Raw genomic sequence first — 19,415 nt, 5'->3', positions numbered from 1 at the left:
AAAAAATCACTTAAATTCAATATTAAAAGGCACGTGCCTGTAGTCCCAGCTATCGGGAGGCTGAGGCAGGAGAATGGCATGAACCCGGGAGGCGGAGCTTGCAGTGAGCTGAGACCCCGCCACTGCACTCCAGCCTGAGCGACGGAGCGAGACTCAGTCTCAAAAATAAATTAATTAAAAAAAAAAAACTCTAAATGTGATAACAGGTTAACTCTCAAATTCCAAATAATTACAAAGAACTGACTTAAATGTCAATGTCTAGATTAATGTTAGTATTTAATAACCTTAAAAATGATGTCAGTTAAATTCTGTATTATGTAAATGATACTAAAATATGATTATAAAAATGGGAAAATCATTTATCAGTATCATTTTTAAAAGAAAAACTATTTTTTCACTAAATAATAAAAATTCAGAGGCTTATAAAAATTTTAAATGAATAAAAACAGGAAATTTAAAAGACAATTGAAAAACCTAAAAGATAGAAACAATGAATAACACCCAGGATTTGATAGCATAAAAGGGTGACTATAGTCAAAATAATTTAATTATATATTTAAAAACAACTAAAAGAGTATAATTCAATTGTAACTCAAAAGAAAAATGCTTGAGGGGATGGATACCACATTTTTCATGATGTGATTATTATGCATTACGTGCTTGTCTCAATATATCTTATGTACCTCAAAAATATATGTACAGTTTGGCGCCAAAGTAATTGTGGGTTTTGCCATTAAAAGTAATTAGTTTTCCACCAACCTCATACCTACTATGTACCCAGAAAAATCAAAACTAAATTTATTGTAAAAAATTGCAAAACAAATCTAAAATTCTGCTACTCAACTATTACAAAATTTCCCAGATTATTGTACTTATTTCCTATAATTAAAAATAAAACAAAACTTCCTTTTTTATGAAAAGGCAGCTAATTCGGCTTGATCGTTAAGAAATATTGAATTTGGAAAGAATATTATCTCTTGTATTTCAAATCTTCTGCATCTAAATGTTCTATTTGACTTTCTCTTTCTTTCTTTCCTTCTTTCTTTCTTTCTTTTTCTTTTCTTTCTCTCTCTCTCTTTCCCTCCCTCCCTCCCTCCCTCCCTCCCTCCCTCCCTCCCTCCCTTCCTTCCTTCCTTCCTTCCTTCCTTCCTTCCTCCTCTCTCTGTCTCTCTCTTTATTTCTTTCTCTCTCTCTCTCTCTTTCTTTTTTTCTTTGACAGAGTCTCACTCTGTTGCCCAGTCTGGAGTGCAGTGGCACGATCTCGGCTCAGTGCAACCTCCACCTCTGGGATGTAACTGATTCTCCTGCCTCAGCCTCCTGAGTAGCCGGGACTATGGGCGTGTTCCACCACACCAGGCTAATTTTTGTATTTTTAGTAGAGGGGGGGTTTCCCATATTGGCCAGGCTGGTCTCTGAATATTTTCATTTTATAATGCATTTCTGATTCTGGTATTGTCTTGCAGTCACTTGCATAAAAAGGGCATCACTGCCACAACAAGTGATATTTTGGTAGGACAGTTGGCACATTTTGGAATTTATGCAAGATATTCAAATATTATATTTTCCACACTGTCCTTAGCTGTTTCTTAGAATAGATCCAAAGGGAGATTTTCTAGTATCTTTTGAGATGTTTATTAAAATACCAAAAGTTTTTATTTGAAGCATCAATTTAATTGAAGACAATTTTTTATCTTCTCTTTCCAAAGATAATATGGAAGGAAGCATAAGTTATGAACTTACGTAGAGTACTTATAAAAAATCCATTTTTGTTCCCTAAACTTCTTGTTACACTGTGACACAGTTTCCTTGTCTCCTGAAAGAAGCTATGATCCTGCCTGAATAGAAAATCAAAAACAAACAAAAGAAAAAAAATTATCTAAAACATACGTTATATAAAATAAATAAGTTTTATACAAAGTATAATTTGGGAGCACATCACTTAGATAACTTAATTTCTAATTGTTTTTGACCAAACATAACTATTACACAGCACTTGGATGTGCCAATAGCATTTTAATTGCTCTAAAGTTGCAGAATTTTATGGTATTTTCGTAGTCAAACTATCATTAATCTTTATTTTATCCTTTAAAAAATAACCCTGTATCTCGAATATGCTTCATTTGACATAAAATGAGCTGATCTGAATCTTTAAGATACTGATGGATAAATAAAATGGAAGTTTATTTTAATTTCATTTCTCCTATTTGTATATACTTAGATAGTCTGTAACATAATTAAGAAACAAAATTTGGTCAAGAAAGAGGAAATATGTCTAATACAATTTGAATGTATTTGCAGATGAGGATGAGGATTGCTGTGGAGAAGGAGGTGCCAGAAACATCGGTGTTTTAATGTGACTAAAACCCACTCATTTTAAGTATTAGCACATTTTTTAAAATTTCAAAAGAAAATACTGACGGAGAACTTCTCCATTTTCTTCTGCATGTTTTTCTTGGATCTTGAACTGAGAGTATCTCAATTCAAAGTCGATATATGATGCCAATATAAATAGGATCCTCTTTTCTCTTTTTACTGATGCATTACATCCTTGTGACATGTGATGCATGGTGTTGAGATGGACTGACGTAGCTAATGAAATGTGACAGAAGGCAATTAGATACCAAGTTTTATAAATGCTAGATGTGAAATGAAAATCTATACAAGTTACTTTCAAAGGAAGCAGCTTTCATTTCACATTTTGTTTAACAACTAGAAGAGATATAGTCACATATGTCAGTGAATTTCCTTATTAGCTGTAAGCTAAAAACACATACATAAAATATAGTATTTCAAAAATTATTTTTATATAAAATTTTGTGCAAGTCATCTAATTAATCACTATGTCAGTATAAGATTTCTCTAACATGGCCGGGTGCCGTGGCTCATGCCTGTAATCCCAGCACTTTGGGAGGCTGAGGCGGGCGGATCACAAGTTCAGGAGATAGAGACCATCCTGGCTAACACAGTGAAACCCCATCTCTACTAAAAATACAAAAAGAAATTAGCCGGGCATGGTGGTGGGCGCCTGTAGTACCAGCTACTCGGGAGGCTGAGGCAGGAGAATGGCGTGAACCCGGAAGATGGAGGATGCAGTCAGCCAAGATCGCACCACTACACTCCAGCCTGGGCGACAGAGCAAGACTCTGGCTCAATAAATAAATAAATAAATAAATAAATAAATATTTCTCTAACACTCAGATTTCAGCATTTACATAGGTTATACTTAACGGCTTATGCATCACTGTACCTATGGAATCATTTTGGGAAAATTTTAGGTTACTGAAAATTATTTGGCCTAATGTAAACCTCATCAGACCACTGAATCCACCTATTTTTATATTATTGACTCATTAAACAAACATTACCTTACTTGAGAGTATACCAAATTTATTAATTTATCTCTTGAACTGGGACATAGCTAAATAAGGTGACATGAGACATGCACACCTGTCTGAAAGAATAACTGTAGATACTAGAACATTGAAAAAAAAAAAAAGGAAAATGCTGCCATATTTAGGATAAACTGATACGATGTTTTTGTCTTACTCTCAAAAAATTCAGACAGTAAATAAATCAAAATTACATACATATGAGAGGTAAGATGTTAATGATTGGTGAAAGGTATGTAAGTATTCATTGTACTATTCTTGAAACTTCGCTTTGGGTTTAAAATTTAAAAAAATAAAGAATATATTAAATAAATATCCTATAAAAAAGATAGTAACTGGTTCTGTAAAATAACCAGTAGTTAGAGCATTCAATTGGTTTCCAAAATGCATAGTGACTCAGACATTAAATCAACATTTGGCATAAGAAAAGGAATTGATGTAAGATGAAGGTTTCAGAAAAAAACAGAAGGTATTTTAAAGAACAAAGTGTCAGGAAACAACCGATGCTGGAAAGGATGTGGAGAAATAGGAACGCTTTTACACTGTTGGTGGGAGTGTAAATTAGTTCAACCATTGTGGAACACAGTGTGGTGATTCCTCAAGGATCTAGAACTAGAAATACCATTTGACCCAGCAATCCCATTACTGGGTATATACCCAAAGGATTATAAATCATTCTACTATAAAGACACATGCACACGTATGTTTATTGCAGGACTGTTCACACTAGAAGATTCTTGGAACCAACCCAAATGCCTATCGATGATAGACTGGATAAAGAAAATGTGGCACATATACACTATGGAATATGATGCATCCATAAAAAAGATGAATTTATGTCCTTTGCAGGGACATGGATGAAACTGGAAACCATCATTCTCAGCAAACTAACACAAGAACAGAAAACCAAACTCTGCATGTTCTCACTCATAAGTGGGAGTTGAACAATGAGAATACCTGGATACAGGGAGAGGAACATCACACACCACGGCCTGCCGGAGGGGGCAGGGCTAGAGGAGGGATAGCATTAGGAGAAATACCCAATGTAGATGACAGTTTGATGGGTGCAGCAAACCACCATGGCACGTGTATACCTATGTAACAAATCTGCATGTTCTGTACATGTACCCCAGAACTTAAAGTATAATTTAAAAAAAACTCCCCAATAAACATCCTGTATTTTCAAAATAAAATAAAATAAAAAGTCCTTCAGCTCTAAATTCTGTAAATAAATATTTCATACATTAAAAAAAGAAAGAACAAAGCATAATTCCTTATGCTTTTTGACTCTTTGCAGGCTTGTAATAAAGAGTAACTAGAACCTTAGATGTAGTTAGCTCTGGAGATTCATTTGATCTAACTGATGGTTCTATATTAACATTTATATAGCTTCCAACAAAGGGCATGGTCCAGTGTAGATTTTCGGTACAAACTGGTTTCTTTACCTTTTAAGTTTAGGAGACAAAGTAGAACAGAACTATGTCAACTGCTATTGTGAATCATAAATTTCTTTTGTATAAAATGATATAAAAATATTTTGTAAGATTGTTTTATTATAATAGTATTATTTTACAATAAGATTATGGGGACAGCAATAACTTGGTGTGTTCTCCCATATTACTTTCTTAACCTATTTGATACGCTTTATAAAATGAGACTTTGTGAATTAGACAATTTAGCTTTGATTTGGGAGAAAGTTTCTCTTGATTGGGATTCCATTACATTTATAGATGAATTTGGGGAAGAATAGATTATGTCATCTCATCCATGAATATGATTATGGTGTATTGCTTTATTTTGTTCACTTCATCGAAATTAACTTACTGTTCTAATTCTAAAGATAAACTTCACTACTTGAGTTCAAGTTTTGGTTCATTTCTACAAATTTTGGTGCATTTCTACAAGTTTTGGTGTATTTGCATGGCTCAGTTTATTTCTTCATGACAGACATATGTTAGTATGCCTAATTAGAATTATTATATTATAATAAATTCTATATCATATAATATGATCAATTATTATATATAATGAACATTAGTTATAACTATATTATTCATTTTTAAAGATATGAATTATTTAGATGCAAAACATGTGAACACGAAAGGATTCTTAGAGCCAAATAAATTAAAATCTGTTAATCTTACTTTTCCAATTTTAATTTTATTATCGCTTATAGTAGTAAAATACAAATGCTTGGAGGCTACCTAATTATTCAACAGAAAAGAATGATTATATTACAATAGAGCTATACAGCAAAACATTATGTAGTTGATTAAATGAATGATATATATGTGAATGTACTGAGAGATCATATTGTAGGGAAAATGTAAGTTTCAAAATGGTATGGATTCTATGATTTTGTAAAAGCTATAGGTATATGTCTGTACCTAGCCAACAAGTTATTAATTTTTTTTGAGACAGAATCTCATTCTGTTGCCCAGGTGGGAATGTAGTGGCATGATTTCATCTCACTGCAACCTCCGCCTCCCAGGTTTAAGCAATTTTCTGCCTCAGCCTCCCAAGTAGCTGGGACTACAGGCACATACCACCACACCCCACTAATTTTTTTATTTTTAGTAGAGAAAGGGTTTCACCATGTTTGCCAGGCTGGTCGTGAACTCCTGGCCTCAAGTGATCCGCATGCCTCCACCTCCCAAAGTGCTGGGATTACAGGCCTGAGCCACTGCACTTGGCACAAATTAATAATCCTAATCACCTCCAAAACTATAGGATCAAAAAGATATTTACTCTTTGATTGATATACTATAACTTATTTTTATTTCTTTTGTCTGTTGATATTTTGAATTTATTTTTAAATGAAAAATTAGAGAAATTAATGCGCAGTTAATTGTTAGTTGATGACATCACACAGTTGAATAAATGGTATCACCTGGTAATAAAAGAATCTTAAATGAGAGTAAATAAATACATAGCTGGAAGATGTGATTTTAATTATAATGTAATACAAAGGCAAACTGTTACTTTTTTCTCCTGCTTTAGTGAAGTTAACTGATTTTTAAAATTAGATATAAAAATTCTTCCCTGAATATGTTTTCATAATTGTTGTGGTAAATTACTCAGAAATCTGTTAAGAACATGGAGAGGCTTAAGATTTTACCTCATTTTCAATGTAACAAGTTAGTATGCCCTAGTTAGTGAGCTGAGTCTGAGATGAATGCCTCTCAAAGTTCAGATGCTGTCACTGATCTCTTCATCTAAAATTATGGACATATTTTATAACAACTTTTCTACTTGTATGACTCTCATTGTAGAGACAATGACCTGCAAGATATACAGAGATAACAAGTCATTCCTCTACCCCTACCCAGAGAAACTTCCCTAAGTAACCAACAGTGGCCTAATTTAGGAGACCTCCTCCATTGTCTAAGAGCTACATAATTCAGAGGTAGTGTTTTCTTAAGCAATTGCAGGTCTGTTATCGCCCAGACCTAGCGATGTAACCAATGAACCCTGAATAAAAGTGTTACTTGTCATTGTTAAGAGTTCTCCAAATGAGACCTATGTTAGGTGGAGGTCGCAGATTAACAAAGCCTCCAATACTGTGTTCCTCTCTGCAGGTATGTCTTAGAGTTCCTGGTTTAGTATGAGTAATTGAGTCTGTCTTCATTCTTGATGACTATCCTTTGTTCATTCCAATAGCCAGATAGTATTTGTGATGGGGTGAGTTGACATCCAATGTGATGACTAAGCCATGGTGAATTAGTTTTACATTGCAGCATAACAAATCATCACAAACTTAGCCTCTTCAAACAACACACATTTATTATCTCATAGTTTCTGTTTGTCAGAAGTCTGGGCACAGCTTTATCTGGTTTCTCTGCTTCAGGGTCTTGATCAGCTGTAATTTAGGTGCTGTCCAGGTCTGGGGTCACATTAGAGGCTTGACCAGGGAAATATCCACATTCAAGCTCATTTTTCGTTGGCAGAATACATTTCCTTGAGGCTGTACAAGAGAGGTCCTTGTTTTCTTGATGGCTGTTTGCTGTCCCTGATGTTCCTTGCCACAGGGCCCTCTCTCTGAGCTTTCACACCATAGCAGCTTAGTTCTTAGTCAGCAGAGGGATTTTCAAAGGGATTATCCATTCTAGCAAAACAGTGCATTAACCTTTCTCTATGTAGTAACATAATCACAGGAGTGATAGGCCACCAACACTGCCACATGATGTAACCTAATCAAAGGAGAAGGAGCCCATTGCTTTGCCATGTCATATTGTTTAGAGGCTAGTCACAGATCTCATTCCCTTCAAGGAAACAGGAAGTCTACAATAACATCAATTGTTGAGAGTTGATGGTGGCCAATTTAAAGTTCTGCCTGTTAAAGGGGGCTGCTGGAATGAGGGTAGAAAAAAACTCAGAAGTGATGGCAGGTTTTTTGTGGTGAAGGCTTAAGAGCTGATAACCATCTCCTGCTACATTAACCTTCTCAGTAAGGTTAAGGGAAATGGTGAACAAATTGTAGTTAGATCTATCTGGTAGAGCATAGCAAATCCAGCAGCGAGTTAAGTTTAAGGTATTTGCATTGGTTTGGGGAGTTGCACCGGTGTATTTTCTTTGGGGAGGAGGGCTCTAGCAGTGACTCTGGAAACCGAAAGGTTATTTATGTTGTTCTGTTCCATACCTTCAGGGGCCAAACTTATCCCCTGTAAGGGTGGTGGGGTGGTTGATTTTCCTTTGTTGCCATACAATTGTAGTTTCCCACTTCTGAAACTGTAACCACATTTTTTTTCTCTAGCCATACTCTCCTTGTACACAGACCTTTCATCCAGAAGGGCCATAAGCAAGCGAGACAAAGAAACTTCCATAAAACTAACAGAGACCTATTATGTGCCATAGATGGATCATCGTGGGATACCCAGCAAGCAATATACTTAACCCACTGCCACTTTAATTGATGTCTGATCATCACCAGGAAAGAGAAGAGATGAACCCTTTCCGGATACAGCGACATCCACTGACAAAACCATATTACTAAGGTATTTAGACCAGTAAGAGATAATGTATGTAGAGTCAGAAATATTTTGAGTGATATTGAGGAGACCATTCCAATATTCAGCAATACCAGATGCCAGTGTATTTTAGCGATCATGGAAGGCCTGTCAAATGACTCAGGATTGAATGGCTTTTTCAATAAATTGTGCACTATTGTCAGAAAATAATCTAGAAAGTAAAAAAATATATATGGAGATTAATTTTAAAGTTTATAGTGATGTGGATAGCATCAGACGACTGGATTAGAACCATAAAACTGTAACCTGGAAAATTGTAGACAGAGTTCCAGTCTAAGTTGAGGGACATATTGCTACCTCTGTAATGATGATGATCCGAGCAGCAATGGCTAGTCCAATCTTGTTAGTGGAGGCTCAGTCAGCAGTTTGATTTCTGTCAGTCTCATCAGAGAACAGATCCTTATTGTGGACAACAAATAGGAACTGTTTAGTTTTTGCTGGTTTCCGTAACAAATTACCACAAATTGATGGCTTAAACCAACAGAAATGTGTTCTTTCACAGATCTAGAAGCCAGAAGTCTGATGTTAAAATGTCAACAGGATTGGTTCCTTCTGGAGACTTTGAGGGAAAATCTGTTCCATACCTCAATCCCAGGTTCTCCTGGCTGCAGACAGTCCTTGGTATCTCTTGGCATGAGATACATCACTTCAATTTCTGCCTGGGTCTTCACATGGCATTCTTTGGGTCTCTGCTGTGCAGTTAAGTTTCAAATCGTGCTCTCTTTTTTCTTATAGGGACATGAGTTGTTAAATTTAGGGCCTACCCTAAATCCAGAATGATGTCATCTCATATTTGACTTAATTACATCTGCAAAGCACCTATTTCCAAATAAAATCACACCCACAGATATCAGGGGTTCATACTTGGGCCCTATCTTTCACTATTCAGCACACTACAGTGATACAGATATTTCAATGAGCAGCCATAATTTATTTGTAAAATTTGTGGCCCCAAAGAGATGTGCTTTAATCTGCCAGTTTAATCTTCAACAGGAGTCAGAGTAGCGGGGGTAGAAATAAACAGAGGGTACAGAAGGAAAGAGTGATTCTGAGTTGTGAAGCAACTTCATCCTTAATTTTCATTTGCTTTCATTTTCAATCCACCATTTTTCATAGCTCAATGAAAAAAATTCTCATATTTTCTGTCCTCCCAAAACTGTAAGAGAATTGTAAGGTTCTCACTGCAGACAACATTTGTTTCTGCTTTGGGATATCTTGGTTTAGCTGCCATGGCCCCATGGCTTTTTAGCTAGGGCCCTGGAGCTTTCCATCCCATTGGCATAATAATTCCCCTGCCTCGACACTCTTTCTTACTCCTTTGAGAAAAGTGAACAACAATCAAGGTACCATTTGGACAGCTTGCTTTAAAGCTATATTTCACTGTTCAGCCTCTAAGCACTAACTCTTTTTTCTGTTCATTAACAGGCAGAACAGGGAACATATTCCCTTCTGTTTTCCCTTTACTAAGGCAAAAACATTCAATATCAGATCCCAGGGAGTCATCTTGTATTCCCTATCCTAGCCCAAGAGGCCCTCATCATTCCTCTTTTAGAAAGACATCTCTGTCAACATCACAGTCTCATAGCCAAACCGTCCAGGACTGTGAAAGCGCTGAGATCACACCCCACCTGCAAGCTAACAAGTTAGCCTGCCATAGTTGCAGCGATGCTGACAGAGGCTGCTAGGCAGAGACAAAGAACTTTATTACTCACATCACAGCAAGCACAATGAGCATTAGTGCATTTTCCCCGTGGGGTCATGGGAATGTGTTCACACTGATGCCGGCGTGATCAGTGGTTTGCATTGCAAGAAAGAAACCATAGTTTAGGGATTCTCAATCTTTCATAATGAGGAGTAAGTATGTCTGCCCTTTGCTCCAGAGGGAGACACTATCTCTGTCTTCCAAGGCTGTTTGTTTACTGTACACATATCCTTGTAAAGATAGTACAGATCGAGGGGCAGTCATTGCTTCTGTTTACAAAAGACATACAGAAGCAGGATAAACCCATGTAGAATGGTCTTTCAACAAGGTCTATTGTATTGAATTTAAGGCCATCTCTTATGCAGTGTAATTTGTGGAAATGTCATTTTTATTGTTGCATGACATTTTGAAATCAAACATGTTTTTAACAAAATAAAATGTTCAATACTAGCCCAACTCATTGGACTATCATGATAGTTCCATATCAAATGGTCATCTTAAGCAGGGTGAAATAAATGTGACTTTATTAAGATTACTTACACAGTATTTATTTGCAGAGGAAAATAATTTTGAAATTTTTTAAAATTATGTTTATCAGCAAGGTGCGGTGGCTCATGCCTGTAATCCAAGCACTTTGGGAGGCCGAGGCAGGTGGATCACCTGAGGTCAGGAGTTGAAACCAGCCTGGCCAACATGGTGAAACCCCGTGTCTACAAAAAACACAAAAAAGTAGCCGGATATTGTGGCGGGCACCTGTAATCTTAGCTACTCCGGAGGCTGAGGCAGGAGAATCGCTTGAACCCAGGAGGTGGATTTCACAGTGAGCCGAGATTGTGCTATTGCACTCCACCCTGAGCAACAAGAGAGAAACTCTGTCTCAAGAAAAGAAAAATTATGTTTATTATATATGACACAAATATTAACACAAAAAAATAAAGTTTTTTAGTTTGTAGTGGCTGTGAATTTGGGTGCATAAAGTTAAAAGTTTACAAATGACAAAAATAATTTAATAGTATGAAAAACAGGGCTGGACATGCTGGCTCACACCTGTAATCACAGTATTTGGGAGGCTGAGGTAGCTGGATTGCTTGAGCCCAGGCATTCAAAATCAGCCTGGGCAACATGGCAAAACCCCATGTCCACAAAAAATAAATAAATAAATAAATAAATAAATAAATAATAAAAATAAAAATAAAAAATTAGCTGGTTGTGGTGGCATGCGCCTGTAGTCTCAGCTACTCAGGAGGCTAAGGTGGACTGTTGAGACTGGGGAGGCTACAGTGAGCCATGATCATGCCACTCACTTCAGCTCAGCTGGCAAAACAACAAGACTCTGTCAAAAAAACAAACAAAAAGGTGAAAATCCAAAGACAATAAAATGTGTATATTTGGTAATGTACTTACATATTAACTGAATGCCTCTTTCCCAAATGATGGTATTTTTAGCCTCAATAAAACATAAAATTGAAGCTAAAACTCAAGTATAATGTTATATCTTTGGCAGATATCTATTTTGATAGAAGAGCCTGTGTTTTTAAAATAAATTTTTCGATGAAAAAGTTTAAGAAAACTAGCATTCATTGTTCGGTGACTGGATATATGCAACGAGAAGCTGTGGAACACTTGACTGTTGAGAGAGAATGCACAGATCAGGGAAAGATTAGTATATGCCCTAGTAGTTTATGTCTGTGTATTGATCAAACTCCTTTTTGATTTTATGAATCTAGCAGGAACATTCAGCATCTATTTTATTGGTAAGGTGCTACCTAAAAATCCAATGATATTCATTTTTGAAAATAGCCCCATATAGTTCTTAACCTAGAATATATGGGACAACAATAATATGGGGTTATTCCCCCTATAGACCTTTAACTGAAATATAATTAATCATAGAATTTTAAGAAATTAAATGTAAAATGATAACATTTTAATAGATAATTAGAGAAAACATGTGTTGCATATGCTAATACTTAACTTTTTGTAACCTCAACAGATTACTTAATATAAAACTCAGGGACTTTTTAAAAAAATCAGGCTAAAATATTTTCATAGATAATATCTCTTCATGTTCTCTCCAAAATTTCTCCCCAGTTTTACATTTATCTTTCATCTTCCCAATGATGGATGTGTGTTAATATCAGATATATTGATACTTGTTTTATTAATATTAGACTATTTTATTTTTTTAAGGGTGTAATGATGTAAAGATTGACGCTTGGGAGGGCATTTGTTGCGTTGTGTTGTGTGCTGCATACACATATTCCCATGTTGCTTTTGGCAGTGTTGTGAACACATGGATGTATTAGAAATGATTTTGAACAATTGCAGTAAATTCTACTGTACTAGCATTACCTAATCTTCAATTTTCAGAAAGCTTATTTCTACCAAATGCCATTCATTCTTTTAGTAATAGGATATTTTTGTTTCTCTTTTCACCAAATATACGTCCTTTTTCTATACAATAGCATTTTCCAAGGCAATAAATTCAACTTATATGGATTTTTTCATTTTATGAGATAATATACTTTAAAAAATGTCAAACAAGCAAGTTTAATGAACTTTAAGCACACACACAAAAACCACTTAAAAGTATAGGCCTTCCCTAGAAGTATTTATGTTTATGCCCATTTTTATTTTAAAAACTTTTCTCCCCATTACTATGTGAATATCATGGTCAATGCAAGGCTATTTTCATGTTTCTCACTTCAATGGTATAAGTAGGCAGTGAGTTAAAATGTAGGCCGCAATGTCTGTGCTATGAATATTTATATATTTGGACATTTAGGAAGACTATTCCTTTCCATATTGTAACCCCTAGCAGTGTTTTAGTTGATATATTTCCAAAAATGGGGCAATTCATTTATACTATGTCACTTTGGGCTTAAGGGACACATAACCTACCTTTTTACAGGCATAAAATTCAGTTGTCTTTTTCTCCTACTGCATGAATTATGCTTAGGAGCCTGTGGAGTCACAAAGTGCTTTAATACTTTCTGTTTCTACATTTATTTATCCCTAGGCAGCCACATTCACAGAACTGTAAGGGATGTCAAGAAATTGCAGAATTTATATGGAGAATGACACCTTAAATATATGAAATAGTCTTTTCTTTCTCATATTTCCAGAAAAAGAGAATCTCCAAGTTATTTTGGAAAATTGCTTAAGTTTCACAAATACAAGAAAATATTTTTGGTCTTATGTAAATCTCACTTTAGGTTAAATTTTTTCTTATACATTTTGAGGAAAATGAGATTCTTATCATCTTTCCTATAATTCTTTCGGGAAAATGTAACAATATTACCCATAAGTCATTTCTTCATTTCTGATGATTGAAGCTGTTATAATTCCTTTTATTTATTCTTTCAGTCATAGGATTGGAAACTTTTACTTTTTCAGTCATAGGACTGGAAAGTCAGTGTCTTTTAGTATGTTTTGTGCTCCTGTAACAGAATATTATAGACTGGATAATTTATGAGTAACAGAAATATGTTTTCTTGTAATGATGGAGGCTCAGAAATCCAAGAAGACGCTGGTAGGCTGGGTTGTCTGGTGAGAGCTGCGTCCTCAGGAAGGGAGAGAAATGGTATGTCCTCACATGGTGGAAGGCAGAAGGGCAAGAATGAAAAGCTAGTTGAAGCCCTGTTTATGTGGGCCTTAATTCCATTCATTAGGGGAGAATCCTTCATGATCTAATCACCTTTTAAAAGCTGCTCTTTTTAATACCATCACATTGGTTATTAAGTTTCAAAACATGAATTTTGGAGGGGACATATTCAAAACACAGCAGTCAGAAATACTCAAAGAAAATAAATAAATTCCATAATGTTGAAAGGTTTGCAAACATTACTGTAAGGTTTGTAGACCTTGGATTTAACTAGTCTCTGCTTATGTTCTTTCACCATTTAATGTTTAAAGTTGTATTTCCAGGGTTTTATTTTTTTGTTGAGGCAAAAAGTATTAAATGTTAAATCTTAATACATATACAATGAATTTTGACAAATTAGTATACCTGTGTAACTAATACTTCAATCAAGTTGTAGATCTTTCATTAACACAAAAAGCTCCCTCACACCAACTTCTTGTCAACGCCTACCCCAACAGGAAGCCACTGTTTTGACCCTGAACACCACAAATTAGTTTTCTGTGGTTTTGATGTTTACATAAATGGAATTATATATTACTTCATTTTTGGGGTTCCTTTTTCCTTATTTTTTCTTTTTTTATGTGTACAAACTTTTTAGAGACTTATCCATGCTGTTGTGTAAATCACTGGTTTACTCTTTTTGTTGCTGAATAATATTCCATTGTGTGAATGAGTTAATCCATTCCCTGTTGAAAGTCTTTTTGGTTCTTTCAAGTGATTGGCTATTATAAATAAAACTTCTATTCTTATACACATTTGTTTTGTATACATATGTTTTCATTTCTCCTGGGTAAATAACAAAGAGTAGAATTGCTGGGTCATCGAGTAGGTACATGTTTAACTATATAAAAAAATGCCAAACACTTTTCCAAAGGTGGCTGCGTATTTTATATTATCATCAGCAATTGATGAAAATTCCAACTACTCCACATCCTCATCTATACTCTGTTATCAATCTTCGTGGTATTAGATATTCTAATGGGAATGATGAGGTATTCATATACCTCAAGCTTATACCTCATTGAAATACCTTGTAAGTTCAATTTTCATTAAGCTGATGAATGATTTTGAACATATTTTCATGTCAAGTGCCTGTTCACGTCTTTTCTCCATTATTTTACTATTGAATACCATTTGCGGTATTTTATTTCCAATTTTCCACGTTAAATTTTGAAAATTATTTCTACATTTTGGATACAAATTCTTTGCCAGACACATTACTGATAATACTTTATTCCAGTATGGCTTGTCTGCTTATTCATTTAATGCTATTTTGGAGGAGCAAAAGTTTTTCTTGAAATGTAATTTATCAGTTGCCTTATGGTTACTACTGTTTGTGTTCTATATGAGACAAAGATTTACCTACCCCCAAATCGCAACTTTCTCCCCATTTTCAAAATTTCTTAGTTTATTCACATATGACGTTTCCATATAAATTTTAGAATCAACTTGAACATTTCTATCAAAAGAAAAATACCTGCTAGAGGCCAGGCATGGTGGCTCATGCCTGTAATCCCAGCACTTTGGGAGGCCAAGGCAGGTTGATCACCTGAGGTCAGGAGTTCAAGACCAGCCTGACCAATATGGAGAAACCCAGTCTCTAGTAAAAATACAAAATTAGCCGGTTGTGGTGGCACAGGCACCTGTAATCACAGCTACTCGGGAGGCTGAGGCAGGAGAATCACTTGAACCCGGGAGGTGGAGGTTGCAGTAAGCTGAGATCAGGCTTGGGCAACAAGAGCGAAATTCCATCTAAAACAAAAAATAGCTGCTAGAATTTTTATTAAGATTGAGATAAATCTAGACACCTACTTGTGGACTATTGATAAACTACAGTATTGAATCTCTTTGAGTATGAAGTTTCATGCCTCTGACTAAACTCCTTCAGTCTCTCTGAACAAGACTTTTTGTTTTCAGTGTAGAAATTCTGCTTTCATTGTATTTATTTTTTTAAGGCTAGTTTAATAGAATTTTGAAATGTAGTTTTTCTAGATTTTTACTAAGATACAATTGATTTTTAAAAAAATTTTCCCGACCTTACCTAGTGTCCTGAATCTTGCTAAATTCATTTTTGGTTCTTTTTTTTTTAATTTTCCATATTTCATAGGATTTTTCAGGTACACAGTAACGTTGTCTGACTATAATGGCAGCTATACTCTTTCCTTTCTGATAATTTACTTGTTTATTCATTTTGCTTTATGATATCAAATAGAATTCTCAAAAATATTGAGTAAAAATAGTAAGAGTGAGAATGCCTTCCATTTTGTGATTTTAGAGGCAAAGTGTTCAATATTTTACCACTAAGTAGATCAGCTGTAGGTTTTCCATAATGAACTTTGATAGATTGAGAAAATTCTATGCTATTTTGAGATATTTGAGAGGTTTTATTTAATCATGAATGAGCATTGATTTTGATAAATTGCTATTTAAACATCTGTTGAATTTATCATGTTGCCTCTTTTTTCCTTTATCCTTCCAATAGAATAATTTACATAAATTGATGAATAATTGTTAATCTGACCGCATTATTTGAATAAGCTCCACTTGGTCATATGTTTATAATTTTTTTTATATATTGCTGGACACAATTTGATCATATTTTCTTAAGAATTTTTGGGTCTGTGTTCATGAGGAATAATGATCAGTAATTTTTTCTCTTGTAATGCATTTGTCAAGTTCTGGTTTACAGATTTAGACTGCCTCATAAAACAGATTTGGGAGTTCTCTCCTCTTTAACTTTCTGAAGGAATTTGTATAACAGCAGTATTATTCCTTCTATAAATGGTTAATAGAATTCACACAATGAAACAATTGTGCCTAAATTTACTTTTGGAGAAAATTTTGAATTCTAACCCGATGCTTTAGATTTCTGTTCCTGTGCAAATTATCTATTTCTGTTCATTTAAATTTTTGTAATTTGTTTTCTTCAATAATTTGTCTATTTATTCTAAGTTGTATTAATTAGCATAAAGTTATTTTAATATTGCATTAATATATTTTTATTGTTAGAATTGGTAATAATGTGTTCTTTTTTGATATCAGTAATTTTTTTATTTTCTCTCTTTGTGTTTTCTCATTTAGCCTTTCTAAGAGTTTTATCAATTTCATTAATCTCATCAAAGAATCAACTTTGGCTTGGTTAATTTTCTATATTATTTGTCTGTTTTCTATGTCATTCATTTTGGTACTTATCTTTATTTCCTTCTTTCTATTTTCATTAAGTTCATTTTTGTCCAGCTTCTTAAGGAAGTCTATTTGCTTATTAATTTTTAAATCTTTCTTCTCTTCTAATGTAAGCATTTAAGATCCACAATTGCTTCAAACCTAGCTTCTTCTGCATTCCACAAACTGTTAGTTTTTTGTTGTTAATTCAAGTCGAAATTTTTTTTGTAATTATCTTCTGAGTATTTTTCTTCAACTCATTGGATTTTTAAGGAAATATATTACTTAATTTCCAAGTATTAGGCATTTTAAAATATTTTCTGATTACTACCTAATTTATGTATAGTGTAGTCAGAAATACGCTCTGCGATATTTAATTATATGGAAATTTATTGAGATTTATGGTGTAGCATAAGGCCTATCATTGTAAAAATCCCATCTGCTCTCATCTGTGTGTTCTGCAGGTGTGGGGTACAATATTCTGTTAATGTCAAATTTGTAAAAGTGGTTCATGATGCTCAAATTTCCATTCTCCCTATTTTCCTACCATTGTCATGTATTTTATATTAAGTAAATCCTAAGTATCGTTTGCTTTAGTTTTATTTTAAGGAAATTAAGAGAAAAATAATCTTCGTATTTCTTCCATATTTGCTTTTACTGATTCTATATTTCTTCTTGTATATTCAAGTTTCCATGCTTGACCTTTTTTTATAGTGCAGGTAGGTATACTAGTGATAAATTCTTTCTCCTTTTCCCATATAAAAATATTTCATTTTAGCCTCACAGAAACAAATTTTTTAACACTTAAGTAGTTTTTTTGACTATTTTTAATGTAGCTGAATTTCGAATTGCAAAATTTTTCAACAGCTCTCAGATGTTGGCCTTATTTGCTTAGATGTCTATTGAAAACATGTCCTAAAGTGAGAAACAGTTGAAAAATACAATGATGACATTATTTTAAATATTATATAGAACTTCAACTAATAGCCACTTTTATCTTTACTAATAAACAGTCTCAAATATTTTGTGCCTGTTAGGATCTAAACATTTGATTAGACTCTTAAATCTATTAAATTAAAAGTAAGACATCTCAGAATGCAAAATCATTCACTCTATGCTGGGTTCAAGATATTTTTTCAGAAATCCATTGTATGATAAACATATTGTAATCACGAATATTTTCCTCTAGTCTCCAGTCAGCTTCATGTAGCCCTTTAGAAGCATTGTTCTATACATACTTTCCTCTTGCTTGTGGCATTTACGAATTAAACATAATATCTTCATTATGAGATCATAACATCATTCTGTCTTCTTATGAAACCTCCAAGGGGTAAGTTCTCACAAGTCACTAATAGAAGACATGACACACAAGAGCACCAAGTCATGTCAAATGAGTTAGCTAACAGTTATGATACCCACTGGCAAGGCAGTATCCATTATTTTCTTTTAACATCGCCTATGGTTTCACCTAAAGCTTAAGACATCAGTTTCTTTCCTGTATTTGGAAAATGTATCTAGAATGCCATCATGGTAGCAGAGGATTTATCTTAAATGAGTTGACTTCAGCAAAGTGTTATTTTCCAGATGGACTCATAGGGCATTTAAGCTTCCTTCACAATGAAAGTATTTTATTGCATTGGCTGAAATAGAATGTTGTCTGCCTAATATTTCATTCTAAACATTTTCCAAGCCAATTTCTATACTTTTCAATTTTGCCTTCAATGTTCTGAAAGTGCCACATTTCAGCTACTTGGCTACGCTTAGAAGATTTACCCTTAAACTTGATGACCAGATGAATATGCATGTTTTGTCATAATCTCATAGGTTTTGTCATAGGTCACTAAATTTATCAAAAAAAATTATGGTTATTTGTCACAATTGACAGGAAATTTAGCTTTAAGTCTCTCTTTCTGACTTCTACAAGACCCAGGTCTGGCCAGACAACAACAACAAAAAAGACTGCTCCTTGCACAAAGCTGTGTAATATTTATAAACTACATCATACAAATTAACAGCTCTGTCATTGTCCATAAAAGGAACTTTTGAAAAATGGCTACTGACAGATATGCTTGTACAAATCAATTGTTGACCTTTGATATAGTCATTGATCCCTGACTCTGCTAGGATTAGTACATTTGGATTTCATGTCTGGGATTAACATCAACTATTACCGAACTTGAAGATATTTTTATAAATCAAAATGATGATTATATACTCTGCTCAATAGTAAGTAGTCTCCTACTTTTACAAAGGGACATATATAACCATTTTAATCTTCAAAATCAATATCATAGGATATGGTTTAATTATTATTCATATCCTGGTAAACTTTTTTTTTTTTTTTTGTCATTTTGCTGTTTATTTTCTATATGCCTTATAGCATTTTTTTTTTTTAATTATACTTTAGGGTTTTAGGGTACATGTGCACAATGTGCAGGTTTGTTACATATGTATCCATGTGCCATGTTGATTTCCTGCACCCATTAGCTCGT

The sequence above is a fragment of the Symphalangus syndactylus genome, chromosome 11 (assembly GCF_028878055.3).
Source record: "Symphalangus syndactylus isolate Jambi chromosome 11, NHGRI_mSymSyn1-v2.1_pri, whole genome shotgun sequence".
In the NCBI taxonomy this organism is placed as follows: Eukaryota; Metazoa; Chordata; class Mammalia; order Primates; family Hylobatidae; genus Symphalangus; species Symphalangus syndactylus.
This window is presented reverse-complemented; position numbering follows the sequence as displayed.